Source organism: Emydura macquarii, unplaced genomic scaffold (genome assembly GCF_026122565.2).
Source record: "Emydura macquarii macquarii isolate MOO-44397 ecotype Brisbane River unplaced genomic scaffold, CSIRO-AGI_Emac_v2 contig_3671, whole genome shotgun sequence".
NCBI lineage: Eukaryota > Metazoa > Chordata > Testudines > Chelidae > Emydura > Emydura macquarii.
Window position 1 is genome coordinate 1,641,144 of NW_027133808.1, and position 25,458 is coordinate 1,666,601.

General features: G+C 38.6%; 1 long non-coding RNA gene across 3 annotated transcripts; it reads right to left on the minus strand.

Moving 5' to 3' along the window:
• Positions 1 to 208: 208 nt before the first annotated feature.
• On the minus strand, positions 209 to 25,458 carry LOC137145876 (uncharacterized). Of its 3 annotated transcripts, XR_010917774.1 has the most exons (5): positions 25,385 to 25,458; positions 11,560 to 11,671; positions 4,210 to 4,284; positions 1,226 to 1,312; positions 209 to 733 (listed from the first exon to the last, which is right to left on the minus strand). It is a non-coding gene; the product is annotated as an uncharacterized lncRNA (long non-coding RNA). The 3 variants fall into 3 exon arrangements; XR_010917775.1 differs by lacking the exon at positions 11,560 to 11,671 and having other exon boundaries at positions 25,385 to 25,435; XR_010917776.1 differs by lacking the exons at positions 4,210 to 4,284; positions 11,560 to 11,671; positions 25,385 to 25,458 and adding exons at positions 2,611 to 2,655; positions 3,746 to 3,903.

The following is a 25,458-nucleotide window of genomic DNA, read 5'->3' on the forward strand; positions in this document are numbered from 1 at the left end:
CCAGATCTACAGAGACGTAGGTGGTTATGGGGGTGCCCATGATCTGTGTCTCCAGCAGCCTGTAAATTAACTTTTGCTAATTCTACTATATACTTAGACTTAAAGAAAGGGCATCAAAATACAAGTTCAGGCAGAACGCCATTTTCCCTAAGGCTGGCTCTGAGTGGGGGCAAGATGGTGCCAGTTTTGAGTTGGTGTGGGAGGCACAGGAGGAGTAGGAAGTTTATTTCAAAACTTTCAAACCTTAATAACATAACCAACAGGTGTCTTTGACCCGTCGCCTTAATAATTGTTCTCACATGAATCACTTTTTTAGTCAGCATGGCATTCGCAAATGTGCTCATCAGGCCTTGGAATTTTATTATGCATTTTACTTATTTTTCTGAAAAGTGGCTTGAAAGGATAGTCTATGTTTAAACTTAGTTAATTTAATAATGTGTCTGTTATTAGGTATGTACAATGGTGAAAAGATAATTAAGTTTGGACTTTTTCTATGTGAAGAAAGCTAAATCGCCAACACCAAGTACATCAGGAACTGAACCTGACTCTTCTGGAGTTCAGAATTATGTTAATAATAATGAGAGTTACAATGATACTCTGGATTCCAATTCAAATGCTCATACAGAGCTTAGTGCAGCTTTCGATAAAAGAGGCCCTTGGTTTGGATTGGATGCCACTTTAGAATATATTGAAGAAGGCCTTATCATCTAGTAATTGATTTTCCAGCCAGGGCCTGTAGGAACAAAACCATAAAATTCAGGCAAGTGTGGTATAATGAATATAAATGGCTTGAATATAGTGTCTGTGATGACAAAGCTTTATGCTTTTATTGTTGTACATTTGGCAATAGGCCAAACAGTGAAGCAGCATTTCTAATTATTGGTCTTAAAACATGGAGGAAAGCAAATGAAATATTTTGTGAACATTCAAAGTGTGAAGCTGTTGCTAAATGGAAGGGTAGGCTGCATTTCTGTAAAACGGAGTGTTGCATCTCAGCTTGACAGTCAAAAGGAAAAAAAACAGTGGAGGACAACCGAGCATATTTAGAAACTGTAATAGAGAGTACTTTATTTTGCACTCGCCAGAGTATACCTCTGAGGGAACATGACAAGGGAATGGATTCAAAAAAAATCAAGGCAATTTGCAGGAATTGATGAAACTGTGTAGTACAGACAATGAACTGATTCAACGATTTATGGTTAACCGACAGAAGTACTTCACCTACCCTATGGGTTCGCAAGTGCTAGATTCAATCATAACTGAAGTCAAAGAAGCTGGAGTGTTTTCCATCACTGCAGATGAAAGAATGGATCTGTCAAAACACAAACAAGTTGCTCTCATAGTGCGTTATGTAAACCAGTCATTTGAAATAGAAGAGTGGTTTATTGGCTTCTATAAAACGCTTCAGGCGGACAGTGCTTCACTTGCCACATTGATCAAGAGTACATTATCAGCCTTGGGAATTGATATTTCAGTTCTAAAAGGTCAATGTTATGATGGAGCCACCAGCATGAAAGGATCCTATAAAGGTGTGGCCACATGGATACTTAGTGAAAATCCTCTAGCTTACTATGTTCACTGCTATGCTCATATATTACATATGTGCATAGTGGACATGGTTTCTTGCATTCCAGATGCCCAAAATGCTTTCAGACTTCTTCAGGCTCTGTGAGATTACTTCAATGAAAGTTCGAAGAGAATGCTGTCTTTGAAAAAATGTTAGAAAATATTTTTTCTGGGAGGGGCCCGACTACTCTTAAATTACTCAGTGACACTCTTTGGAGCTGTCAAGTTGAGGCTATCAGAGCTGTTTTGGAAAATGTTGATGAAATGGTTCAAGCTCTGAATGAAATTGCACATGGAGATTCAAAAGTTGGAGCTGAAGCTCAAGCACTTCTCAGCAATGTGCAAGACTTCAAATTTCTGTACTGAATGTTTTTTATGCAGAGTGCTAATGCAAACAAACCACCTGTCCAAACTTCTTCAATCAAGAGACTTTACTTATCATACTGCAATAGTAATGGCTAAATTCACAGAGTCTGTACTAAAAGGAAATGAGAGGTCATGATTTTGCAACCCAAATTTTTAATCACATTAATGAACTGTTCTAGAAAAACAATTATCCTAGCTTTTGTGTGCTTCTCAAAAGGGTTATTCCCACAAAACGGAGAGGAGGGGAAACGTCCTCTTTTGAGAAACCCAAGGACTATTATAGGAGTGAAATATTGTACAGAACTGTGGATTCTCTTATTATGGAAGTAGAAGACTGCTTTTCCAAGAATGACCTATTCATTTTCAAGTCATTCACAGACATTCTCTCATCCAAGAGCCCTTCATATGGAAGTGTAAGCATTATTTCCACTACTTATAGTATCATCAAGACAACCTGAACTCTGAAATCAAATTTTTTTCCAGATGTTCAAAGATGGCAATGCTTGCAAGAGTAATGATGAAGATCTCCTCCAGCTTGGAAAAAGACTGATTCTTTTGTGAAATGACACTGATACCCTTCCAAATCTATCAAAACTCCACATGTTTTATTTAACTATCCCAGTGACTACTGCATCAGATGAAAGAAGCTTTTCTTCCTTGCAGCAGTTGAAAACTTACCTGAGGAGTACAATGATAGATGCTCATGTTTCCAACCTGGCAATACTACAGATTGAAAGAGGACAGGCTGTTAACATATTGGATGTTATTACAAGATTTGCAAGAAGAAAGGACTGATGCCTACAATTCTTTTGTCAAGGTAAAGTCATTACTTTTTAAAGCATTGACATTTGTTACTGCTTAATGGTTAGTTGTCACAAAAGTATGGTTATGTATGGACAGAAAATCAGGAGAATGGTACTAGCTCTGAAAAATACACAGATTTGGGTCCTGTTTTGTGATAATAATTTTACAAAAAACAACATTGTTTATGGTTTAAATTTCAGTCCTTTCTTGGGTACAGCACTCACAAAAATAAAGATATAATAGGATTAGGGCATATTTTTGTTAAAGCATTCCATCTTGGAAGTCACAAATTTGGCCTATATTTATTATGAATGGATAGTTAGCACCCGACAACCCTGAAACAGGAAGTTGCTCTGTTTTCTTTCTGATTAAGAACACCAGCTAGTCATCTCAACAATACTGTGGTGGTGTTTTTTGGGTTTTTTGGTTTTGTTTTTTTGTGAAAGCTTGCAATGTGGTTAATAAGCTCCATTACTAATATTAAAACAGTTTCAACAATGTCTAAATTACACTTGCCAGTAATGCGCGGTAACAACTGCATTTTTGTTATATTTTATCTAAAGTCATTTATCTAACAATTTATACCTAAGAGATTCAGGTAATTAAAGCCCCACAGGTACCTGTGCCGACCTCTACACAAAACATGTTCCATTTTGTTTTTAAGTATGGGAATGCAATTCTGCAAGCATCTTTACTTCGCTCCAAACAATGTTTTTAATAAAATAAAGATGTTTTGATAGAAAAATAATCTCTCCTCGATTTGGTTGTAATAATAAAGATGTCTGTAGTTGTGTTGGGATTATTTCTTCATACGATTGATTCTGGACCTTTTCCGAAGGTGGCACACCAAAGAAGCAAATGAAAGAATGCATAAGAATTTCTGTAAATACTTTTTTTTTTTTTTTAAAGACTCTCAAGTGTCAGAGCCCCAGCATACAAATTGGCCTTAACCATATATTAAGACAACTTTCTTGTTAAGATTTTTAATGCAAGTATGAATTATACATACAATCAGTTTTCTTCAGGTGTAGCTCTCTTTTAGAACAGTCTCCATCTTCTATTACATAGTATGGTAAAACATGACACCAAAATTAGCTCTAGAAATCAAAACTCCTTAGTCTCTCGAGTACTTGCCCTGAACTCGGCTGCATACCATCAGAACCTTTAAATTGTGCTCCTCCCCCCATTATCAGCAGTTATGTGTTGCCTCTGCCCTCCCATGATCCAAATCCACCACCTTCAATATTCAACTTGCGCTATTATACATTTCCAACAAATTCTATGTGAACTTTATTAACCCTGGAGCCATAAATTCATAGACATGTGATTCCAGCCATCACAGAGGTTATGCACTCGATTTTGGAAAAAGAAGTACCAGGCAGGGAGGGAGCATGGTCAGTAATGATCATTAACGGTGTTAAATTGTAGTCACAAAAAGAAAAAGAAGAGGGTTTAATATAGAGGAGAAAATACCGTTTACTCATATGAGAGGTTGAAATAGTACTGCTTGCTCCTTGTTAATAGAACAGCCTCCAGTTGTGCAAGTAACTGAAAAAAAAAAAATCAGCTCTGTATTAAAATATTATTTTGTGCATGCAAATCTAGAAAAAAATCATTTGGAAAGGATTTTCTCCTCCACTTAGTATAATTAATAATTGTCATAGTACTTCCCTGGCAATTCATGTCCCTCTCATAGAATGATGGGTGTAATACAAGAGACATGCGCTTCCATTCTGAATTTGACACTACTAGCCTGAGAGAATTGAAGCGAGTGGAGAGGGGATGCATGTTAGCAGAAAATCCAGATATATTGGAGAACAAAGATTCATTTCCTACAATGACAGGTATGTCAGAGTCTATTTCAAAAGCCTATAGCAGTAGTTCCAGTCTTCATATTGCTAATCATATTAGCTAAATATCACAGCAGGTAAAATGAGTTTTCAATAATAGTGCTGAGTAATTTTCCAGCTAGTTTCATGCTTAGGATAATCTTATTTTTTTCATTGTCAGCTTTGCATGGATATACTGGGGCAATTATCTTCAGGCATTTGGAAACTAAGCTAGCGCAGCAGCTTGCCAGTCTGCCTCCCTGTGACCCACCATGGGGTTTATGTTATGCATGCCAGTTGTTATTAGCTCACATGTGTGGAATACCATTTTCCTCTTTATTGGTTTAACATAAGACTAAAACATATGGCGTATTTATGGAAAGAGCAGAATTTGAATTTAGGGGCTCGATACAGGTGTCTGGTAACCATGCCCAGGTAATTTCAGTCATGCCATTTTTAATGCAATAATAAATATTATGTATGAAACTAAAGATAGACAGAAAAAAATAATTGCAAATGTTTATTTCATGACCACATCTTGCTAGTGTGGTACAAACATCTCTCTGATCTGATTTTATATTATAAGGCCTCGATTACCCCTTCCTACCATGGAAAATAAATTATTTGGTAAACTCTACACATGTTCAATATATCTCCTCTCAGAACAGATAACAGGGGATAGCCATCCAGTTGCACTGATGTCCCAGGATTTGCAGATATTGGAGAATATTCATGAAGTGTATGCTCTTCTGTTTTATATTCTGTGTCGGACCACCCATCTCTCCAACAGCACAGATGCCAGGAGCCTTCCTGCCATTAATGTCTTGATTGGGTCTATGCATTCCCCAGCTCCCAAGCGTGGAGGCAGTGCAAAGACATAAAATCTCAATAGGAGTCATCCCCTGGTTCCATTTCAACACTCAGCCATGACTCTCCAAAACCCAAAATGAGCTTCTTCCCAGTCACACAGTTCATGCCAAGAGCTCTGTGGGATCTTGTGACATGGGATGATAAGGGAGAGAAGCCCACGAAGCATCATCACATACAAAGATGTGATGCATACATAGACAGCCCAAAGCTCAATCAAAGCGAACATTCTTTTAAATAGATATTAAATATGTATCTCTAACACATTATACACGATAGGTAAAATGTTAAGACCTCAGAGAGAAAGTGCTTTAAGGAAGCATTTGAATAAGGAGAAGCAGTTTGTTTGATTGGTAAATCTTAAAAAAGTAAAAATGTCTGGGGTTTTTTTGCAGATCAGCTTGATACAGACAGTTTGTACAGCACATTATCTTCTATACAGAGAAACTGGGCAGAAGCATGCCTGACTTTGAACCTATTTCTAAAAATTATGCTTCGATTTTCCCAAGCCATGAAAGAAAGTGGAAGACAATTTGTCTGGGCTTCAGGGCTAAAATGAAATCTGCAGTTCTGAGGGTTCTCCGTTCACTTAGCTCAGAGCCCTTAGAGAAGAGATTGTGTCTGTACGTTGCTTCCTCAGTCACACCTGTGTCTTTTCTGCTGATACTCATCTGCACTTAAGACTGAGTAGGGCAACCAAACATTTCACCAGGACTTTTAGATTTGATTCAGAAAATGTATCCTTGCCAACATATAAACACTTAGGCCTTGTCTACACTAGCACTTATGTCGGCAAAACTTTTGTCGCTCAGGTGTGTGAAAAAAACCACATCCCTGAGTGACAAGTTTTGCCGGCATAAACACACATTGCTACCACCACTTGCTGAGCTGGTTTTATTATGTTGACGGAAGAGCTCTCTCCCGTCAACATAATGCAGTTACATGAGCGCTTATGCAAGCAAAACTGAGCGACAAAAGTTTTGCCGACAAAAGTGCTAATGTAGAGAAGGCCTTAAGCTTCTAAAATGCTACATAAATACAGCTTCAAAACAAATACTTTGGGTCAGATCCTCAGCTGGTGTAGATTGGCATATCTTAATTGCGTGATAAGATGCTGTTAGGACGACATGAAGTGTGAGAGGCTGAAGGAAAATAGTGACTTCTTTAGACTTCCCCCTGGCCCCAGATGAAAAGTAGGTACCGGTTCCAAACCTTTTATCTCAGGTTCTAGTGTAACAGTTATCCAGTATTCCAGATTCATTTAAAATAAAAGAAGGTGAATTTTCTCTGACTCCTCAAATTAAAAGTGAGAAAGCTCTGTCAACCCAGATGACCTCTCTGATATTGATTCAGCAGACTCTTTATTAGACGTCTGAGACAGCTGACTCGGATTTAGGATCTACTTAGATCCCAGGCCTGAGAACATTTATGCATATGTCTAACTTTGTGCTGCAAGTAGTCCATGAGACTACTCACAGGACTCGATCCTGCAAAGACGTACATGCATGCTTAGTTTTATTCACTGTGGGTAGTCCCATTGGCTTGGGACTATTCACAGTGTATAAAATTAAGCACATGCATAACTCTTTGCAGGATCACAGCCACAGTGTATAAAATGAAACATATGCATAAGCATTCTCAGAACCATTATTAATCATTCCTATGCCAATTTGAGCAACAGTTATTCCTTCATGCAGTTAATACTAGAACACAGAATGGTGCCAATTTTTTTCTTTCCACCAGAAACTTAGGAGATCTTCTCTTTCTAGAACAAACATGGCTATGCATTCTTTATTCCGATTTTTATATTTTTTTACTTTACTGAAACAAAGACAAAATACTAAAGTAATCATTTATTAAGAAATGATTAATAAAAAGAAGGGGAGGGGAAAGAAAGTGAATTAAATTGGCAATTGGGCCTCAACCTGCTGCTGAAAGGTCAGCCAGGTTACTGAAAATATGAGGGGGAGGGAGAATAGGTCCAGATAGACCAGGCAACATTACAAGAGCAAGAGAGGGTTAGAGGGGGAAAAAAAAGAGTAATATGTTCAAAATAGTCTAGAAAAAAGTATGATCTTTTCTACTGTTATTTTACAGGGATACTTTTCATAGACAAAGACCTCCATAAAAATATTTTTAAAAGGTAAAATAATGAAATGTAAGATTACTGAATCAGACTTTAATAAGCAATAAGCCCATTCAGGGACTGTACACTTTATTTGGATGTATTCGATATTGGCAGTAGTCTATTATGCACTTGTTAGGTGGCTGAAGGCAGTCACACTTGTATTCCCAGTCTCAACACAACAGAGGCTCCGGTATCCTATTAATGCACACCCTGTAGTGCCTTACTGCTATGTAAGAACATGGTTTTCTCGAGTTACAGTCCCAATTCAAAAGACTCCAGTGTTCTCCATCGAAGAACAACCATCGGTAACATAGCACTGAATGGCACACTTTTAAAAATCTAGCTAATGTTTGCTAAGTGCTATACAAGTGCAAAATATTGTATCATTAAACTCAGGCATCAGAGTGATAGGATCATGACTCCCAGCCCTGCATGCAATTCACCAGACTGAACTATGCAGTCTTGAAGGGAGAAACAGCTACAAATCCCTATCACTTCAGGTCAGAATTTGTACCTATGAATTTAAGTAAAAGTAGCTTTTTTTAATTACAGAAAAAATAGAGGAAAATATGTTTCATGGGAATTAAGTTTTTGCACATGTAAAAAATTTGCAACAATGCTGAAATTTCACGGTAGTTTCCTGAACTCAGAAACAGGCAAATTTCCTTGACAAACATTTCTTGACAAATATTTCATGCAGCTCTAATTACCATGATTCAGTATCAGAACCAGAAAGATAGGGGCAATTTAAAACTAGAGCCGGAGATCAAGATAGTTATGTGGACGGATAAGCGTCAAAGGAACAGTCAGACCCAATAACTTCCAAGATGGGAATAGCAAGTCTAACTGAACAGCCAGAGCCAAGGAAGTCAGGTATGAGTAATGAGAGAAATTAACTTGACATCATTCCTTCACTGCTTTCATATAGGATTTGAACTTGTTTGGAAGGCATGAAAATATGCATCTCTGAACACAGTATCTCTAATCAGATATTAGATATTAATGAGTCTTGCAAGTACACTAAACATGAACAAAAAATGTCACGTGAGTACAGTGGAATCACAAATGTATATATTAGACTTTGACTACAGAGGGGATTTATTCTAATTACAGTCCCAGGTGTAGAGAGGCTTCTCATGGCAGGCTCCTGGAGTTTACTCCAGTGTCTAAGCTTTATTGGTGCAAATATCAGCGTTGCCTGACTACATTCAGAGTTTCATTAATACAGCTATACTGACGGTTGTAACAGGTGCAAATCTCCAGTTTAGGCAAGGCCTTAAATTGGAAGATCTTCAGGGAAAAGAATACCTCTATCTATATTCTGTATGGCATTTACCACAATGGGGCCCAGACCCTGGCCGAGATCCTAAGGGGTGTGAATGCTATATAAATGACTATTGTTCCGCTGTACACAAGTTACTATTACTGGAAACCCCTATTTATACCACTTTGCTAAGCACAATGTATAGTTATGTTATTTTTCAAGAAATGTTTTTTCCAAGATATGAGCTGACTGGCTGGATAAAGCTCGGAGAGACAAAAAAAAAAAAGCTGATTGAAGTTAGAAATTACATAAATCACATTAGAACTATAATTTTCAAATTCATTGTGTGAAGTAATTAATCAAAGCATGGCTGACTTATAGTACTTAAGAGACTTTGATCTGACAACTACAAGAAACAGAGAGAAACTACTAGGTATCAAGCTACAGTGTTAGAAACTAAAATGTTTCTCCATGCTAGTCACAAGTTTAATTACTTTTTTTTCCACTGACAGACCCAAATTAAAATAAATGGGCCACATCAAGGCAAATCTCAAATGCTTGGAGCGCTTAAGAATATATTGTTCCCATAATGCAGGAATGCGGTGAAATTTATCAATAAAACTGTTCAATTTTTTTTCTCTTCAAATGGGGGTGTATAGTGGGTAGGGAAAGAATGTATTATACCAAACAAGAATTCACCTGTTATTGAAAAGATTTTATTTTATATGCTTGGTTGGCCAATTTCTAAAACATTTTGATTTTTTACATGTTGTGCACTTTTACATACATTTATGTCAGTGTGTGACAAAAGATAATTATGGGAAACCAACACAAGCAAATGCTCAATCGCCATACATTAAGCTAACTCCTTAAATATTATCATTCCCCGTTCACATATGTGAATAGGTTTAACATTTGTAACAAATACAGACTTTCCTAGTAAGATTGGGAGCCCTTAGTATGAAATTAGACTTTTTTTTTTTTTTTTTTAAATAAAATGCACAGACCCCAGACTTGGTAGGTTAAAAAACAAAACAGAACCTTTCTCAGAAGTATATTTGAAATGATTTAGTTGGAATAACTTTTAGCAATTTGGAATTTTAGGACACGGTTCAGTCCTGTTTCATCAAGAGTACTATGTTACAGGTACTTAGGGAAGCAAATCTAGGGCTACTCCATATACCATAGCCAGTATTGTACCCACAACAACCAAACGTCAGGACCAAACTATTTGGTCGTTTGGCTTAAATCGTGAGAGTTGAGCAAATAAATGGCATTGTTATAATTTGCCTTCTAGGTTTCTGCTTGTTCCAAATGTGTACCAGGCTGAACATTTCAGGCTGCTCCTTAAAAAGCACATGCAAGAAATGCAGGCGTTTTTCCCTTCCACTCTCCCTCCTGGCTGCTAGGAAGGACTTCACTTACAGTCTAATCTCTGGGGTGAGGGAACTGTCATTCTTCCCTTCTCCTCTATCATCTTCCCAGCTATCTTCCCTGCTCCTGTCAGCTGAGGGACACATTTGGCCACCTCCTCCCCTCGCACTCTGCTGCCCTTGAGTTAATATCTCTGCACAATACACATGAGAGACAGCACACAGGGGTTTAGAGCGGAAGGGAACAGGGGAAATTCATTTTGCTAGTTGGAGTAAGCAGACAACTGCCGTTGCTGCTGGAATCTAGCCATATTTCCTCTGTGTGTGCTGCAGCAGCACTGATGCAGAAGTACCCTCAGGATAAGCTGCATGGACCACTGTGAAAGATGGAATCTGGAATAATGCGCTGGGAGGCCAGATACATTCCTTGGAGTGCCCACGTGGACATGTGTGGAGTTGGGGGAGTAGGTGTACAGTTGTGTAATGCTAGTGGAGTAGCACTTACTGTACTGCAGGGGTCCTCAAACTTTTTATTCTGGGACCACCTCTGAAAATGTTTCAGGCTGTAATGACGCTCCCAAAAAAGTGACGACCCTCTCCATGCCATGCCACTCTCCCCCTATGCCATGCCACCCTTACTTCTGAGCTGCTTTTGGCTGCCTTCCAAGCACCCAGCCAACACCTGCTGCTCTCTGGCCACACACTCTGAAGGGCTCTGGCTGCTAGCCATGCATGGGGGCTAACAGCTCTTGACCCCTCCATGATAGCTTCATGACCCCTTGAGGGACCCCAACCCCCAGTTTGAGAACCCCTGCCATAGGTGTGAGCAGCACATTTCATTAGGGTGTGCAGCCAGGGAACTTTCATTATCTCTATCAGGGATGTCAAACTCAATTCCATTGGCGGGACACATTTGAATTACCCGCCGGCGGAATTCTCGTCGCGTCCTAGTCTCCGCCAAGAAATGTCACAAGAAATGTCACAAGGAGTGGTGTTCCCATCCGCCACAAAATCGCGCAGCTCCTTCTTTTTCGGCGGCAGCTCGCTAGGTCTTGCCGTCCGCTGAGAAATCGTGTGTCCTCCACTGTCGGCAGCAGCTCTACCCTTGAAACACAGCGAGATGCCACATCCAAAAAGGTTCACAGGCTGGATACAAAAGGATTGCAGGCCGAATCCAACCTGCGGGCCGTATGTTTGAAACCCCTGCATGAGGGTGTGCCTGGGCACACCCGGCACACCCCGTATGCACGCCTATGACCCCTGCTGTACTGCAACTTTTGTTGGGACATATGCCTGGGAGCAGTATAATTCAGAAGATTGTGAAAGCACTTTGCTTGTGCATTTTACTAGTAAAATTATTACCTTAATTTTTTTTTGTTTTAATTATTTTTAAAGCTTGTCAGTTCCTCTTTCTGGTCCTGAATCCACAAGGTGCTGGGTACTTTCTGGCATCTTCAAATCCAATTTACTTCAGCTGGAGATGAGGGAATTCAGAAATTCAAATCTAAGCTTTGGAGGAATAGATAGTAAACAAAACAGAAAAAAAACCAAAATCCTGAAAACAAAAGCAATACACAAAATATTGCCACACTAAACCATTTTAAAGCAAAGACATGGCTCATATAGGTTGTGTAGTTTTAGCACAATGCACTTAGGTAGGCCCAGCCTCACTATATCCTTCCTGAGGCCCTGTTTCCTTCCAGGCACAAGTGTTCTTTCTCAGACTCCTGATCTCAGTTCTCAGACTGTCATTTGCTGAGTTCTCATGTCACCAATACTTTGTTTTGCAATCCCTATGTTCCAAGGACTTTCCAGAGGCTCCCTCTATCTCTTGCCAGTGAGACTAAAGAACAGTAGTGCAGGAGTAAACAGGAAAAGAAGAGCCTGTTAAAAAATACTGACTCCTTCCTTGCCTGTACATTAATTCACTTAGAAAAGATAAGAAGTGTAATAGCTTTGTTTACGGACTTCAGCTGAGATGCACCATTGTTCATTCAAGGTTCTTTAAAAAGTACACAAATGTCAAAAATCCTCCACTGTAAGGAATTACAGTACCTTCATAATCTTCATTTTCACAAACTTACATGGAAAAATTTTGCAAGGTGCATCTTTTTTGTAAATTATTTATCACCTCTGTTAAATCAGCACACAAGAGAAATTTATATAGTGGAAGGTTAGAGGATGAACTTTATCGGCTAAAAAAATTGCACTGACTCCTCCTCCCCCTCCAAAAAAAAAAAAAAAAAAAAAGATAACCCAGGATGTCACTAATCCTGGCAGCATTACTTGGGAAATTCTTTTCCCAGGCTATCCTCTCCTTAAACACTTTATCCAATGTCTTACACACAGAGGAAGCCCAGAAAAGGAAAACGTAAAGGGTAAAAAAGGAAAAATGAGGAAGCCACAGAGAGGATAAGAAAAATGGGGAATTCAAACACTTAGCATAGGAGGAAGGAGGGAGAGACAGGAAAGGAATACAAGACTTTTCAAATGGTGGAGAATATTTTCTGACTGTAACCCTGTTCTAACCATAAATAAATTAATTACTGACTTATTTACTGACAACCTGGTTCCTCCTTATCTGAATTTTACAAGTACACAATAGATTCAGAGATTTTAAAGCCAGAGATCATTGTGGCCATCTAATCTGACCTTCTGTGTAACACAGATCATAGTACTTCCCTCAACAAAAACATATCTTTTCAATGTTTGCACCCATCTTACCAAGCCATCCAGATTACTCTTTTTCAGTGACCTGTTCTCTTTGTTATTTACCAGTCCTCCAGTCTTTGTGTCATCTGAAAATTTTATTCGTGATAACTTTTTATTTTCTTCCAATTCATCGATAAAAATGTTAAATAGCATAGGACCAAGAACATATCCCTGCAGGACCTCACTAGAAACACATTTGCTTGATGATGAGTCCCTGTTTACAATTACATTTTGAGACCAGTCAGTTAGCCAGTTTGTAATCCATTTAATGTGTGCCATGTTGATTTGTATCGCTTTAGTTTCTTAATTAAAATGCCATGTGGTACCATGTCAAATGCCTACAGAAGTCTAAGTATATTACATCAACACTATTGCCTTTATGGACCAAATCTATAATCTAAAAAAAATATTAAATTACTTTGATGTGATCTATTTTCTGTTTTTAAAATGTGTTTATTTTACAAGATTATTTTATGAGATTCTGCTCACGCTGCCAGCCACAGTCACAAGTGGTGACTGCAGCTTTTTGAAGTTCAGGCTCATTAAAACACATTCGATCAATGATGGCTGTCGAGAGACTGACATCTTGCTATTTTATCACTTGAAAATGCCATTGGCCAGTCTTTGGATCTCTCTGATACTGTGCTTCAGTTTGTGTGGGCAAAGCAAGAAAAGCAACTTTTTGAACTGAAGGATGAGGGTTAACATTCTAAGACTGTCACCTAGTGTAACATTCTTTAATACTGGTCCACCCAATGTTGGGGCACAGTTCCATTTCTTCATGTTAGGACATTTCAGTTATTCTTGAAATTAAAAGTTTTCTATAAACTTAAAGGAAATTATTTTTTTTTATTTGCTTATATATGGCATGAATAAATACAGGTTTACAGATCCTAGCATGCAAATTTATCATCCTATATGACAGAGATAAATCATGCATGCAAATCGTGCATCAAAGTTGTAAAATGGGCTATGAATGCTATAAAAATAAGGTATTCTAAAGTTTCACAAATGGAGGGGGGTGCCAAAGACACTCCATGCCTGGAGTGCCATTTGGTTTAGTGCTGGTCCTGGACATGCTACAAGTGGAGGCATTTGGGTGACTGGGACTCTTATGGTTAAGACAGTAAGTTAGGACTTACAAGAACTAGGTTCAGTTCCCAGCTTTTCCACCACCCCTCTTTGCGACACCAGGCAAGTGATTTAATTTCCTTTTGCCTGAGTTCCCCATCTGTAGTAGGGATTGTGCTTTCTGACTTTTTATTAGAATCCTGTTAGATTGAAGGCTCTTTGGAGCAAGGACTGTCTCTTACTAGGTGAATATATAGTGCCTAGCACAATGGGACATGGGTCTCTGTTGTGGTCTCTAAATAATACAGTAATGTATCATAATAATTAGAACTGGTTGAAAATTTTGCATCAAAAACATTTTGACAGAAAGTGGCCTTTTTTGTTTGTTTGTTTGTTTGTTTCTTTGAGAGATTTTCAGTTATATGAGAAAAAACAGAGAAACCAAATATTTTCAGTATTCATCATGTCTGTTTTTCCATCCTCTATCTTTTCCCCCCCTCTTATTTTTTGTTCAGGGAAGAGGAAGATAGAAAACAAAAATTAAAAAAGAATAATTTCCATTTCTTTCTTTTTTCCCCAAAAAATTGTGGAATATTTTAAAAACAAACCCCGCAAAACTTAAAGAATTTCCAATAGGAAGAAGAAGTGCATTTTTTTAACCAGATCCAATAATATTAATAATATCCTTGACTGAACAATCTTTCCCTGCACTGACAGGATGGCGCTAGTACTGCTTGCATGGCCCCATCAGACCTGAGCTCCTATGTCTCTGAAGGGCAGTTTTTTTTTTTATTTATTTAAATATTATTACACTATTGGGAATTATTTTGCCTTATTTTAAGTTGCATCCATTAATTTGAAGGCTATTTAAACTATGGCCATGAATTAATTTAGGCTGGAAATTAGAAGACAGTTTCTAACCATCAGCGTGAGGCTTTAGAACAACTTCCAATAGGAGTAGTGCGGGGAAATGACATATGTTTTAAGATGGCACTAAGAAGTCTATTACTGGAATTATATACAAGGATTGCCTGCACCAGCAAGGGGCTGGACTTGAAAACCCACAAAGTCCCTTCTAGCTCTATGTTTCTATGTTTTGATATTTGATCCTTTCATTAGACAGACTAATTCACTAATGGCAAACTATCTTATATGATCCCCATTACCCTTGCATCTGAGCACCTCACAATCTTTAATGTATTTATCTTCACAGTACCACTGTGTGATAGTGCAATACTATTAGCCCCACTTTACAGATGTTAAACTGAGGCAGAGAGTCTAAGTGGCTTGAACAAGATTCACAGGAAGCCTATAGCAGAGCAGAGAATTGAACGTTGGTCTCTCAAGTCCTAGACTAATGCCCAAACCACTGGATCATGCATCCTCTCACCTTAAATGTAACTCCAGTGCTTAAATGTGTGGTTATTTAGCTTGTTGGTAGAGAGAATCTCTCTCTCTCTCTCTCTCTCTCTCTCTCTCTCATGGAATTTACATATTTGCCTTACATAAAATGCATTAGATGGGAGATTTACAATATTTAAGGATTTAAGGATGATTAAAGTTGATTGAAACAGGAGGGGGAGCTCTCACCACACCAGCTCAGGAGGCAGGGCAGATATGGGAGCACACTGATTGCTCATGCCAGGGAGAGGAGGGAGAGATCTGCTTTTGCTTTTAGCAGAGGAAAGGGGAGCAACTTTCCTTACCTCCCAATGGCTCTTATTTTAACCTCTGGGCTTTGAAAGCAAGATATCCCTCTTAAGAGTGCCTTTTGAGTTAATAAGGCCAGCAGTAATGTACTGTACCTTGTTTGTTGGGTTATGTGGGGAAAAGCATGTTAACTTCCCTTTCACAAGAAAAGTTCTCTCAGGAGAGAATTCTGATGCTCCTTTAGAGACAGAGTCTTGGATATTTACTTTCTCAAATATGCACAGCTGATGGCAAAGGAAGAATTTTTGGGGTAGGGGGGAATCACTCAGAAATCCCTAAAAATACTTTACAGAAAGGTCAAGTAAAATAATTACCATATCCCCTAAAGTTGGACTTGGGGGGTTCTTGCCTGTATGTTAAATCTTTGAAATATGTGACATTTTAACATTTCCAATATTGTGAAAGAAGAGTGGTTTATTTTAATAGGCGTTTGTAAAGTTTGTGTGTGAGAGAAAAAAAAATATGATTTTATGGTTATAATGTTGGACAGGAGTAAAGAGACCTGGCTTCTAGTCCCAGTTCTTCTATTGTGAATTCCTATATGGCCTTGTCCAGGATCATTCTCTCTATGCCTCATTTCCCCCTTGCTGCCCCTCTGCAAGACTTACCTATGTTACATATTTGTCAAGAGGATTAATTAATTGATGATTTGTAAAGTACTTTGAGAGCCTTGGATTTTAGACAGTTGTACTAAAACAGCATAGAGTATTAATGACTCCCAAAATTTGTGTGGGAATTCGCTTGAATTTAGAGAAGAATTCACTTCAGCTCCGCTCATGGTTTTGTGTTCACTTTCCACAGGTATTTGATCAATTTTTACATGCACTCGTAGAAAGTGAATATAAAGCTTCCAAACTCAAGTATTCATACAGGAAATGTTACATTTGAAACAAAATGGGACACTGCTGGACATGAGGCAGGATGCCCAAAACCCCATACTAGTGCCCTGGTAAAGGGGATCTTAATGAGCTAGACAAGAATCTCATTGCACCTTTGCCACTAGCATCATATCATTCACATGAAGATATTTTGTGCAAACCTTCTGAAAGAAAATATAAGAACAAAAGAATGACCATACTGGAACCAACCAATGACCTATCTAGCCCAGTATCCTGTCTTCCAACAGTGGCCAGTGCCAGGTGCTTCAAAGGGAATGAAAAAACAGGCAATCACCAAGTGATCCATCCCCTGCCATCCATTCTCAGCTTCTGGCAGCCAGAGGCGATGGAGACCCAGGGCATGAGGTTTCATCCTTGACCATCGTAGCTAATAGCCATTGATGGACCTATTGTCCAAGAACTTATCTAGTTTTTTTTTTTAATCCCATTATAGTTTTGCCCTTCACAACATCCCCTGGCAACAAGGTTGACTGTGCATTGTGTGAAACAGTACTTCCTTTTTGTTGTTTTAAATCTGCTGTCTATTAACTTCATTGAGTGACCCCCTGGTTCTTGTGTTATGTGAAGGGATAAAGAACACTTATTTATTCGCTTTCTCCACACCAGTCATGATTTTATAGACCTCTATCATATCCCCTCTTAGTCATCTCTTTTCCAAGCTGAAAAGTCCCAATATTTTTAATCTCTCCTCACATGGAAGCAGTTCCATATCTTTAATCATTTTGTTGCCCTTCTCTGTGCCTTTTCCAATTATAATATATCTTTTTTAGATGGGGTGACCAGATCTGCACACAGTATTCAAGGTGTGGGCATACCATGGATTTATATAGTGGCATTATGATATTTTCTGTCTTATTATCGATCCCTTTCCTCGTAGTTCCTAACATTCTGTAAGCTTTTTTGACTGCTGTTGCACATAGAGCGGATGTTTTCATATTCAGATACCACAAAGATATATAAATATTTATTGTTTGTATTTCTATAGAACTCAGATGTTTCAGTCAGATTGGGGTCCCATTGTGCTGGGTGCTGTACAAACACATAATTTCTCCAGTCTCCAGCAAGAGAGAGACCTTGATGCAACAAGTGGCTGTAACAAACAAATCGAGGAATGGGAGAAGGAAGATGAGTGCAACAATGACAGGAATGCATGGTTGTATAGTGTAGCTTTATGCACAGTTAGCACGTTTCAAATATGTGTAGGGGGAATTAAGATATAAACAACTGAAAACTATTATTGAAATCAAGCATCATTTTATAAGTGAATCTTGCAGAAGAATCAGAAGGAAGACATGGCAGATAGGTGATAGGGTGATGGAAGGATATGGGTAAAATTTGAATTCTGCACTCAGCCCATAAGTTTTACAGTATCATAACTTAATTTTTTTTCTAGGGTAGTTACTCCAGTTAAGGCTTATTTGTCCCAGAAAGGAAAATCTCTAAAATGTTCTAAATTTGCTCAATCCTGTTTATCTGCTAGTTCTCACTGCACTGTACTGCCTCCTGAAAGAAGTGAAGCCCCATTTTCTTCCACAGATCATTGTCCTGATTAATAATCTGATCCAAAGGCGACTGAAGTCAGTGGAAAGACTGTAGAAGGATAGGTTTGAACCAATGAGGGAACAGAAGCAATACCATGTGACTTAGGCCCAATCAGAAATAACTAACACTTCTTGAATTTTGAATGTTGAGTACTGAATATTTGCAAACTGTTATCAATCCAGGAGGTTACAAAAATCAGCTGAGTCAATTCAAAAAACAAATAGGTTTGAGGAAAGAGAGATCTGTCATTGAAATTCCACAAGCAGGAAGGCTAACTTTATCAAGTACATTTTTCAAGTAAAATTATTCACTGCAAATTATTCACTCAACTTTGTTATTCTATAATTCATATGGTGAATGGGCTTCAGATAATATTAATGAATCATCCTAGTAAAACAAAATTAGTGAAGATGCATTTCAGTGCTTAAGTGTGGTCAGTCAAGTTTTCAAAGAGATTTGCTACCATTTTCTGTTTGGTGTAAAGATTTAATCTCTCCTTTATTATCGGACACATCCGTTGTGATGTCCCTGAACTAGAACCTGATTAAGCCATATGCTGTGATGTCATTCTTGTGGTAGGCTCCAGCCAGGAGCTGGTCTAATGACACTCAGGTACGTATATTAAGTCTGATCAAGGAAACAGCAGCTCAGTCTGCCCAATGTCACTTCATGGCTTAGAACTCTCCTCTGCCTAATAGTTGTGACAGGACTCCACAGGCCTTAGCTTGCTCCAGCCCTGCCCTTGCTCCAGCCTACCTTCCAGCCCTGCCCTCACCTTGTTCCAACCTACTCTTGACTTCTGACTCTGGCTTCAACCTCTGGCTCTGGTTCTGGCCCAGCTGCCCATGCACCAACCACTAGGCCTGACCTTCCAAGTCTCGATTTCTAACACCCTTGCCATGAAGTGGCAACACAATGCCAAAATCCATAACCAAATGAGCATATCAAGATGTTTTTGGAGCTAAGCTTGCTTTGCCCAAAACCAGAACACTCAACAGCACATATTGTCAAGGGACTCCAGCAACACAGCAGAAATTCCTCAACTGGGTGCACTGTTGTTATAAAACATTAATGATAAAGTCACAGGAAAATATGAAAAATGTGATCCAGTAATTCTGAATGCAAACAATTGAAGAAATTAACATTAAGCAATGGAAGCTAAGGGGAGAAAACAAAATCTAAATTGGACAGTCTGGAAAACATTAAATCATGTAACAATAATAACTATCACATTAACAAAGGAAAATGAACTATTTTGGAATTGCTTGGAGATAGTACATAAACAAACAAGGAGCCACAGACTACATATTGTTGTTCAGCCGAAAGAGAGGATCCAATTGTTTTCTTTGAAAAATGGATCTGGAAAACACTAACAAAGGATGTTCCAATGTATATATATGGAAACAGCATGTAATCTGCCGAGAGGCTGGGCTAAAGGCAACTGGAGTACAAAGCAATCTGTGATTGTGAAAATGTAGGTTATGAGAGAGAGAGAGAAGAATTTTATTAATGATATCTAGAAATAAAGGAAAGATGACTTCTAAAGAGGATGAAATCCACATGTTCCCAGATTTGGGACACAGACCAAGAAATGTGCACGTCTTCCTGTAAAATAGCATGACAAAAGAAGAGTCTAGAAGCAGCTTTGTTATTTCCAGCTAAATTTTGGATCAAGTGCAAATGAAAAATGTTCTTATTTTCAGACTATGAATTTGAAGCATCGTTTTTGTATGGGATCGATAATACAACGGAGGAGGATAAATGGGGATCAGAGGAGAACATTGGAACTTAATAAAGGGACTATTTGTCATCATGCCTTTTTTACCCTATGGATTCGATAAATAGAACAATGGAACTGCAATAGGTTAGGCGTTGCTGGAGTTGAATGTTTAGCTATGCTTAGTTGCTGAATGAGTTTTTTTAAGGAAAGTTTTATTTTCATTGTTTCTCTATATTTTATTTTTTACTTAGAAGTTCATCTTTTCTTACCTACTGTGCCCTGGGAAGGAATTAACTAAACACTGCTGTGAAGAAATCATCATTTTTTCTATTTTGCCCATTAATATGATACCCAAACTCTACACTTCGTTACTCCCTAACACTTACAGCTCCATCTCCCAACTATCCCAACATCTGGCCACTTTTGCCACCTATATGCAGGATTGTTGGCTCAAGTGGAAGTTGGGCAAATGGAGGTGATGTAAATGGAAAGAGAAAAAGTTTTAAGACCTAGTTACCACCATCATATCACCCTGTATAAAGAATCTGCTATCAGATTTTCAAATCATTCAGCAGCCTTGAGGTTCATTTGGACTCCTTGTTGCTGCTGGTGGCATCCCAAATGGTTGTGGCTAGGAAAACCATCTTCCACTTGAAAATGGCTAGAAAATATTGCCACATTCTTAAGTAATGGCTTGGCCACAGTAATCTGAAGTCTTGATGACCTCCAAGCCAAATTATTGCAAGTTACTCCACGCAGGTATGACCATATAGTCCTTTAAAATGTTATTTTAGTCAAGAATACAGCAATTAACCTTCTCACTAACATCAGCCACTTAGTGCACATCAACCCAATGTTTCCCATAAAATATAGAGTCAAGTATAAAGATAAGGCCTTCCATTAAATTAGCCCTCACATATGGCTACTTCCTTTAGCACCTATGTTTCTTCATGAACTATAAAGTTATCAGCCTCAAGTGCAAAGTTCATGAGAGCAGAAGATTGTGCTTTCTTATGAAAGTCATTGCCTGAAGAGTAGAACAACCACTAACATCATGTTCTTCAGAATGAACTGTAACACTCACTTCTTCAGCTTGGTTTAATACAAAGGAAGAAAGAAAGAAAGAAAGAAAAATTACTTTTAGGAGATGAGGGAAGAGAGAGAAGGAAATAAAAACTAAATAAAAATAATTCTTCTCATTGCCTGGGAGAGTAGGGAGAAAAATTAGGCCATGAGTCATTTGTAGATTTGATTTTTAACTCCTTGGGAGGTGTTCAGGTATTACAATAATTGATGCCATTATATCAGCCTCAATAGATTAGACAGATAGACCACTAGCTAGTGTAGCTCTTGGAACATTAACAACTTGGTTTGAATTCATGAGAGTTCTGACTGTTAAATTTGCAAATGCTTCCACAAAAGGTTAGGTACTCATGCAGCCTCTGTTCAAAAAGATAGCCATATTGGTTGCTAGGAGATGGTAGAATTCTCTTGGAGAAAAATCAGTCCTGACCAAAAAAAAAAAAAAAAAGATTTAACATAAAGACCTTCTTAAATAGAAATATCTTTGACAAAAGCTATTATTATTCACTGAGTTCCTTCACATCTGAATAAATGGCAGAAAAAATGATATTATTGAAATACCACTATATCCTAAAGAGTTCAGTTGATTTTCTTGCCTTTTCTTTTCCTCCTTTTTGTATACTTAAGTGATATTTGTTTCCAGTTGAAACTGCTGTCTTCCCTTTTCTATAGGCCACTTAGTGAAAGAAGCATTCAGAAAATTGAGATAAAAAGTTGAACTCGCTTGTTTTCACTTTTACTGTGAAATATCCTTTGTAGACATTCTTAAAACAAATTGTACAAGAGGGTAAATACTTTCCTGAGGAAGCAACTTGGACCCAGCAAGATGAAAAGAAAAGTGCACCAAGACCTTCACAAACGGGTGGCTGGGAGAAGGCAGGTGGGAAGCTGTGCTTCATGAAAGCAACCAATAATCCAGTTTCATTTCAATAATGTTTGTAATTTTCTTCCTACTGGGATGGCTGGAGGTACAGCTGCCCTATATTTGTGTCCATGTGCCCAGCTTTTGCTAAAAATGACTTTGACAAATAAAACGTGAAACAAGTAATATACTTACTGTTTTAAAATTGTATAGTCAATTAATGAAACAATAATCTTTCCTAATTCAGTGTACGCTCACTGCTCTGGCTTGCTATTGTGGACCTGAGAACTCCACAGCTGCACAACACAAAGGCATGCTGCCTACACAATGTGTGGCTCCAGCTGCCGGGCCTTCCATTGACTGGAGCTGACAGAAAGGTATACCAAGTGCTAACAATGAGAGATCAGTGTTGTAACATTACCATGAGAATGAACACGCCAATCTCTGAATATACCGTTTTTTGTTGTTGTTATAAAGTTTCTCAAGAATTTTTTTTTTTTTTTTTTTGGTAACATATCTTAGAATCAGGCAGCAGCATGTTTCCTTACACAAATATTGACAGGAATCCTTCAGTTTATTTGGAATTTTCCTGTGAATGCTGCAACAATATGGTAATAATCCTTTACCACTTTTCACACATTTGTCTGACTGTTGGCAACAGGAAGTCCTTATTGTTTTAATCAATACCACTGGAGTGATGACATTTTTTTTTCTTTTAGTGACAGACATGGTACATTTCCTTGCTTAAAGTTCTCATGAAAGGTTTCTGTGCTGTGTTCAGCATATACAAAAAAAGAGTATGTAGCTTTTTTCTCTCCCCCTCTTCCCCGCCCCACCACGTTTTCATTTTAGTGTTTCCTTGCATTTCTTTAGGGCCCAATCCTTCTACTAACACAAATAGCCCCAAAGAAGACAATGGGGCAACTGGCACAAATTACAATTATTCATGAGTAAGATTTGCAAGATCAGGACTTACTCTTTTGGAGCTGTTGCTCAGATGGTAAATTTCCCCACCGAAATGCATGCACACACACATACACGCACTCACACTTTACATTTATTATCATTCACTAGATTACATTATACATAGAGAGAAAAGGTGGGTGGGGTAATATCTTCCGCCAATAGAAGTTGGTCCAATAAAAGATATTACCTCACCCACCTTGACTCTCTCATCTGAGACCAACATGGCTACAACACTGCATTATAATACTTTAAAGTCATTTTAATGCACTGATACCAAATTAATACAATATGATGAATATTATTACCAGCCCAGATTCTGTCTGGCCCTTAAGAGGATGCACAGTATAGAGTGGGATGCAGGGAAGCAGATGGTGAATGAAGTATTCTCACACTTTTTGTGGCCAGTGTAAGGGCTCTGCAGAACTTCAGCCCCCTTCTGCTGTGAGTAGAGCAGGGGCTGTTTCCTCCAGGGAGCAGGTGAAGCCCTGGCTCTACACATTTCCATGGAATGGAGCTGGTCAGCCAGCCATGCAGAGGCAATAAGATGTTATTCTTAAAGGGAATTAGGAGATTGTACACTCTTCCATACACTGGAAACTCTGGCAGATGGATTTTATGAAGTCTTTTGTCAGTAGAGTGAGAACTATACTTCTCTTCTCTCTGCCCTGCTTAGAATCCCATCAATTCCAGATTTTCCCTTTTCCTTTTCAGCTTGTTTTGGGTCTCGCTAGCAAGTCCACTTTCTCCTAGCTTTCTCCCTACCTCCAGTTTCCTTCTCCCAACATCACTACACAGCACTTTCCCCAGCCATGCTGCCCTTTACCCTAGAAGTGGTAGGCCATACTATAAAGAGAAGATTTTTGTAGCAGCTCTGGAATAGAGGGAGACAGAGTACACACAATAGTCCCAGTGGACCTGGTATCAGAAGAATGCAAGGCCCAGCAGCCGTCATTTGAGAAACTGATACAAACAGGGAAGCCACCCAGGGCCCCCACATGCAGGGGGGAAGTAAAAGGGTACACTTTACTGGGGCTCATGGGCCCGGCCCAGGCTGCAACCCCCATGGATATGTGTGCGGGAGGGGGCCTGTGTTACAAGTTTGTACTGGGCCTGAAAAAATTATGCTTGGGCCCTGAAGCCACCATACAGAGAAAACGTATTTGTTCACATAGTGCTGTAGATGTTCGCAGCCCAGTGCAAAGAGTAAAATGTGCAGAACAAATAAAGTTCCTCACTTCAAATGTTTACAATTTAAAGGCACACATTTACAAAGCCTGATTACAGCAACTGCATGTTAGTTGATCCTCATATACATTTTGAAATCACCTCAACCCTTTTTTCCTGCCTTGATCAAGTAAATATGTGGCTTCTCAGCTCCATTGATAAGTGTCTCAAAGACAGACTTTGTTTTTCCCTTGGGTTTTTCCAGCTCTTCTCTCCCTCCATGACTCAGACTTCCCATTTGCCTATAAACTTGGCATCATTCTTAACCCCAGACTGTCCTCTCTCCCCCACCCTCCAGCACACTACTACATAATTGAGGTCAATAAGAGTTTTGCCATTAATTTCAGTGGGAATAGGATCAGGGCCTGTATGTGTCAGTATACCTACTGCCACAATCTCAACATTCTTAGCATATGCCACTGCCTAAATTACACTTCTGTTGAAATTCTAATCTCTGTTGTTATCCTCTTATTTTATGCCTTCCCCATAATTCCAGCACTCCAGATTTCAGCATGTGCAGAATGCTGCTAACTATCGTCCCACACATCTCCTTCTCAAACAACACCACTAGTTGCCCAGCTATTTTAGGATCCAGTTCCAGTTGTCTGTTGAGTTTTTAAAACTCTCCATGGACTAACTCCAGCATACTTGAAAGAACACAGCTGTACAGCATATAAAATTTAAAAAAAAACAAATTTTGATTCATTAAGAAATCTAGGTTTCAGTCCTATGAGTTGCTTAGTACCCTTGCCTCCAGCTGAAATTGTTTGTCAATGTGTCTTTCATTGCACTTGCCCAGGTGCAATTGACTGGAACTTGATAAATAATTCTGTTGATAATGCCCAAAAAGAGTGCTTCCTTTCAGCCTTGCAAAACCAACATAGCAGTAACACATATAACTGAATACACATGAGAAAAAGATCTGTTAATAAGTTGCCATTTTTACTGAGTAATTTTTCCAAGAAGAACCATCCAAGTGAAGATCCCATGGAAGCAACTTAACACACAGAGGATGAAAATAGTAACTGCTGCAGTTTGGACCTTGCAGAGGAAGAGACCTTAGAAACATATACATTTGGACCATTTTGGATTTCCCTCAGAAGGTTTCACAAACAACTGGGTCATTGAATCAGTTGCTATATCTGTTTTTTTATTCATCTGCACATGATTTTCTATCACTTCAAGGCACTACATCAAAAAATCAAAGATTCTGGGGGGCCTTGCCCCCAAACTAAGACTATCTAGATATGAAAATATATAAATATGATTAGAAATGCCATGCTTTATGTTTCTGAGCAACATTTCTATACGATATTGTCCAGATATGTTATTTATCAACATGTCATCTCTTCAGCAAGAAGAAATATAAAAATAAAGACAAAAGTTGCAGGTACTTACCCTAAGCTGGGAGACTGAAAGATACAAACAGCAGCTACTAGATGCAAGATGGTAATTTAAGGGCTGCAGTTGTT